Here is a 6,323-nt window from a genome sequence, read left to right as displayed (position 1 = left end):
GGAGGCCATGGATTATTATTATTTTTCTTTCTTGTATTCTCGCTATCACGACTGAATATTTTCTCATGATCTCGACATATCAAATGCATGACTCATCACAGTTTCACTACCGCAATAACATTCGGGGTGATACTAAACTTGATTCTTAAAAGTAATGTTGATGTCACTGTAAGCTATAGTATTCTGTTTGCACCTGTCTTTATTTGTGAATCTTTACAAGGTCATTTTAATCAGCACATTCTTAGTAACTGCGTCATTAGTTTACCTCATTGCGTCGATGTGTATAATTTAATTCAGTGATGTTATATAGTGTTGTAACCTATTGTATTTTCTACATTTCTTTGTAGGGAACCAGGGGCGGACTGGCCATCGGGAGTCCTGGGAGTTTTTTGATAGTTACAGCTTGCTGCTCATCAAAATCAAAAAATCAGTATCTCAGATTATTAGAATATTTAATTTCAAGTTCTATTAAATTACCATTCTCAGGGTATAAATACTGGGTTTAGGTCAGGTGTACAAGTGAAAGGAATGACCGCAGGCGTGAGAAGATTGTCAGGCGAAGCCAATTTAAGAACTTAGGAGAGCTTCAAAAGGAGTGGACTGAAGCTGTCACATTCCACGTACCAAGCCACTTCTGAACCAAAGACAACGTCAGAAGCGTCTTACCTGGGCTAAGGAGAAAAATAACTGGACTGTTGCTCAGTGGTCCAAAGTCCTCTTTAAGTAAATTTTGCATTTCATTTGGAAATCAAGGTCCCAGAGTCTGGAGGAAGAGTGGAGAGGCACAGAAACCATGTTGCTTGAAGTCCAGTGTGAAGTTTCCACAGTCAGTGATGATTTGGGCTGCCATGTCATCTGCTGGTGTTGGTCCACTGTGTTTTCTGAAGTCCACAGTCAACGCAGCCATGTACCAGGAAATTTTAGAGCACTTCATGCTTCCTTCTGCTGACAAGCTTTATGGAGATGCTGATTTCATTTTCCAGCAGGATTTGGCACCTGTCCACACTGCCAAAGGTACCAAAAGCTGGTTCAATGACCATAGTGTTACTGTGCTTGATTGGCCAGCAATCTCACCTGACCTGAACCCCATAGAGAATCTATGAGGTATTGTGAAGAGGAAGATAAGAGACACCAGACCCAACAATGCAGATGACCTGAAGGCCGCTATCAAAGCAACCTGGGCTTCATTACACCTGAGCAGTGCCACAGGCTGATCGCCTCCATGCCACACCGCATTGATGCAGTAATTCATGCAAAAGGAGACCCGACCAAGTATTGAGTGCATAGAAATGAACAAACTTTTCAGAAGCCTGACATTTCTGTTTAAAATATCCTTTTTTTATTGATCTTATGAAGTATTCTAATTTATTGAGATAGTGAATTGGTGGGTTTTTGTTAAATGTGAGCCCAAATCATCACAATTAAAAGAACCAAAGACTTCAAGTACTTCAGTCTGTGTGCATTGAATTTATTTAATACACGAGTTCCACAATTTGAGTTGAATTACAGAAATAAATGAACTTTTCCACAACATTCTAATTTATTGAGATGCACCTGTTTATCCTTCCGTCAGCCCAGACGAATTGTTCGCGCGGGCGTGGCCCACTTGAGGCAAAAACTCAATCTGTTTAGTGTGCTCAGTCTGTCTAAAAGTGCTCGTCAATGTCAAAATGTTTGTGATATCCAATCAAATCGAAGGAGGCGGGATTTACTGTCCACAGAAAGCGGCACTTTTTAATGCTTGAAGAATGCGAGCTGAGGTAAGATAAGCAGCCGAACATGACGAGACGATATACAGCAATATTTGCCTACTGTTTAAGATAAAAAATAAATTAATAAATTAAAAATGTTAAACGACGGACATTCATTTCCAGGGCTGCAAACTACTTCTGTTCTGACCTTTTTGGATTTTTCATATTTAAATTCCATGTCAGATAATAGTGAATGTAGCCTGCCTGTTGTCGGGATTTCTTCAGTAATTTCACAATCATTTTAAAATTATTCATAAAACTCGAAATATCATTCTCAAACTTACACTAAACATGGCAAAACCGGCAACTTTCATATTCTAATAGGCTATATATGTCCCGTGTTAGGAAAGTGTCTAAAACATTGTCATGAGTCTGGTTTGATATTCTCCCTGTTTCTCTTTCTCCTATCATTATTGCTACTTAGACTCAGCTGTTTTTCATTGCAATCAGCGCTCACGCTGATCATTTCCACACCTGTTTCTTCTTTAGATAGAAAACCAGGAGCGAGGGAGGGCGTGACGTGATGGGTGATCTAGGTGATACGGGGTAGGCCGTCTCCAGGACGGTACTGGCTGACCGGGGGGGCCAAGGAGGATCAGGCAGCTTGGGAAGCCATGGCGGGGCAGGCTCATCGGGACGCCATGGCGGGGCAGGCCCCTCAGGTTCCGTGGCCTTGGCCCAGACCCCAGGCTTGGCCACCAAGGTCGGGGACGGATAGCCCCCCCTACTTGGGTGAGATTCTGGGTGTTTCGGCTAGAAGAGACTCTTGAATGGGCTTGTGGGCTGGAACGGAGCCTGGAGCAGGCTCAGGGACTGGAGCGGGACGAGGCTCTGGAAGGGCGGCCATCTTGAAAAGGGACTCTGGACTGGTGGCCATCTTAGGAAGGGACTCTGGAATTGGGGACTGGCGAACAGGGAACTTCATTAAGGTAGTTCGAACAGAAAGGAAAGGGTCCCTTACTTTGGTTATTAGGTCAGGATCTTGAGGGAAGACGGGAGGTTCAGATGTGGAGATCATTGTGACAGGCGTGGATGAGGGTTACTGTGGTTGAGTCACGATGGTGTCTACATCAACCTCACAGACTGTAAGGGAAGAACCACTCAACCACAGCACATAAATCAATGTACTCGGCCAGGGAGCATGTAATCACTGCCGCTGGAACTTGCTGATAAAGTTGGTCGTCTAACCCACCTCAAAAGACGGTCTTCAATGTGTCGTCGTTCCAGGACACCAACTGAGAGAGCTCGAGGAACTCTGTAACATAATCCTCAATTGGATACATTGTGACATCCATAGACAAGACCAGACAATGTGTTGAAGTGAACAAGGGGCTTATGTAGTGGTGTGCAGATGAGTGTTAACAATGGTGATAGCTTGCAGATGCAGGTGATTGGTGAGTGAGTGCAGGTGAGGAACCAGAGGGATGCTGGGAAGTGGAGTCCGGGGAAGGTGAGAGATGGTGACTGTGACATATATACTGTATATATTTATTTACTGTAGACTTTATTATTAAGCAAAGCAAACTTTTTTGCTGAAATATAAACAACATAAAAGAGCAGACGGTTTATCTGTCGATCAGATGCGCGTGAAATTTGTGTTCGTATTTTGTTGTTCTGTATTTGTGTCAAGTGGATTTCTCTCCATTCTAAAAGCATTTTGTAAGCAATCTGTTGCCTGCGTGCACTCTGGGGCAGAGGCCATAATCCATAATCCTGTATGCACTGTGCATACAATAAACATGACTGCAGGGCCAAGAAATGCTGTTCTCAAATATTTGAAGGGACAGTGGGCCACACAGGGTAAAAGGGCACCAGATCAATGTGATGTATATAATCTCCACACATGATTTGTTAAAAAACAGAGGGGAGAACATTTGAATGTTATTCAACAGTGGGCTAAAACCACAATAATAATAGTTTGAACCAAATTCATGTTAAAATTCAACTGACTCTATGCATGGATTCCATCTACGTATTTTTGTTAAAATATCAGTGGCTTTTTTGGGAAAAGGTTTTAGACTTTTTATCACTGGTGGTGAAACAGAATGTCCCCAAATGTCCCCTTAACTTTGTGATGCAATGAGGAGATCCAGGTCAGGTGATTAAATCGATTTTTATTGCTTAATAAAATATGATCAGATAATGAATGATAGACAAATCGATTTAGAATAATAAAAAAATATAAATTTAATAAAGGAAAATAACAATAACACAAACAGTTATACACCAACTTCCAATATCTCTGAAATACTGAAATCCAAAATATAAGTATTATCTAAGAAAAAATGTTAGTAAAAATCGTAATCAAAAGTTTAGTAAGATCTTAACAAAATCCAATTAAAATGTTAATCAAAATATAGTATAAATCTATAAGTCTGAGTAAAATGCTCTTGGCTAAAGAAGCAAAGTTATACGAGATCTCGTTGATTTAAAATACAAAGAGCACAAATTGTGTCACGACTGAGAAGATATCAGATCGAGACTGACATACAGAAGAAATTGACCTTCTTATACCATGAAAACTGAGCACATCAGCAAGTTCTTCTTTTATGCATGTAACCAAAACAAAAAAATAGAAAACTTTTTATGCACTGCCAGCCTGGTCTCATTGTTAATACGTAGGTATTCATACGTAACTTTCAAAGACACAAAACGTACATTTTTGTATGTTTAGAAAGATGCTAAAACGTACAATATTGACGTAATTATGGCACTAAAACGTAAAAATACTTACGTTTTTACAGCGAAAAAACGTAAAATATTTACGTATCTTTCATGTCATAAAGATATATGTATCATTTCCATTTTATCGTTTTGTAGATAAATGTAAGATCCCTAAACCCCATCCCGAACCTAAACCTACCCATTTTATACAGAATGTTAAAAGAATAAAACATAAAGAACAGAAATGTGTAGGAAAATGACAATTTTAGTAAAAATATAACATTAAAACGATATTTTGAGCAACTAATCCTACACCTACACCTACCCCTAAACCTATAACCATCTCTTTAAACTACCTACTGTTATAAAAGAATGACAGACAAACAAGCGTAATCACAATAATTTATTTTTGGCGAAAATGTCAAAAGTGGTACCAAAAGTAGTTCAAATGATGATGAGTTCCAGTCACAGTCCTCTCTGGCGGTAATAGTTTTTTTATAGGGTACAGAGCAGAATTTAACTCATTAATCCATGAAAATATGATGAATCCGGCTTCTCTCCGTGAAGGCGCGCACTCATTTCAAATGTCAATCCACTGAAACACGGCATGTCGCAATCTGTGACGAAGCAGGTGAGAACCAATGAGCGTTCGATATCAGTGCCGTAAACCATGTCGTAACGCTTCTCGAGGGTGGCGCTACTTTCAAATTTGAATCATAACGAGCGCGAGCTTTGACTGTGACTGTCGCTGTTGCTGAGAATGAAGATGAAGATTGATGGATAAAGGGCTGAATTTGGATTTGTTCCTTACAAACATATGGATTCTAAAGATATGGAGTACAGTGAACAAATAAGATTGATGTGATTTGTGAATTTATGTTGTGCTTTGGTGTATCTTACGGTTGTATTGTCAGTCGCTGCATAGGAGAAAACGCCTTCTGTGTCTCACAGCAAACAAACTAAATATTACAAAATGGTTAAACAATTACAGAAAATTTATTCATAAGGTTTCAAATTGTAGTCTTGTTTAACATTATGTAATCCTCCGAAACGAGCAGCACAAGTCACGAACAGAAATGTTATTTCATATTAAGTAGATGAGTAAACTGCTTTCAATAAATTCGACTAAAAACATCGTTAAATCATTAAAGCCACGATTTTAATATTAATACATGGGAATTCATATACATTCACACTTTATGTTACATGATTTACGTTTTTTTGCTGTTAATACGTAAGTATTTTTACGTTTTAGTCCTCTAAATACGTCAATGTTGTACGTTTTTGTGTGTATGAAAACGTAAGTAAATGTACGTGTGGTAGAACCACAATTTACGTAAAAATATATACGTATTCTCATGAGATCACGTTGGCACTGCAGTTTATTTACATTACAACGGCATTTTGGTGGCTGGAAAATTTTTGAAAACGGGTTTCAAAGTGCAAGTTTTTGAAAATGATACCGTTATCATCTCTGTGTAAACACGAGTTAGTGAAAACAGTGACGTCATGTGCATGCCTATAACGTGTGTAGTCAACGTGATCTCATGATAAAACGTGTATTTTTACGTAAATTGTGGTTCTACCACACATACATTTACTTACGTTTTCATACACACAGAAACGTACAATATTGACGTATTTATAGCACATATTGACAGCAATAAATTATTTACGTAGTGTGAATGTATGAATTCCTATGTATTAATATTAAAATCGTGCCATTAATGTTTTAAATCTGTTGTATTGAATTGTCATATCAATACAGTTTACTCATCTACTTAATATGAAATAACATTTCTGTTCGTGACTTGTGCTGCAAACTTGTTTCGGAGGATTACATAATGTTAAACAAGACTACACTTTGAAACCTTATGAATAAAATTTCTGTAATTGTTTAACCATTTT

The 6,323-nt window shown here is 38.5% G+C and overlaps 1 protein-coding gene across 3 annotated transcripts in view; it reads left to right on the top strand.

Moving 5' to 3' along the window:
- The window catches only part of LOC127508114 (obscurin-like), a 536,232-nt gene that overhangs the window by 319,900 nt on the left and 210,009 nt on the right, over positions 1-6,323 (top strand). The window lies entirely within an intron of this gene.

This window comes from Ctenopharyngodon idella, chromosome 3 (assembly GCF_019924925.1).
Source record: "Ctenopharyngodon idella isolate HZGC_01 chromosome 3, HZGC01, whole genome shotgun sequence".
NCBI classification, from domain to species: domain Eukaryota; kingdom Metazoa; phylum Chordata; class Actinopteri; order Cypriniformes; family Xenocyprididae; genus Ctenopharyngodon; species Ctenopharyngodon idella.
The sequence above is the reverse complement of the archived record's forward strand: the minus strand, read 5'-3'. Positions and strand labels throughout refer to the sequence as shown.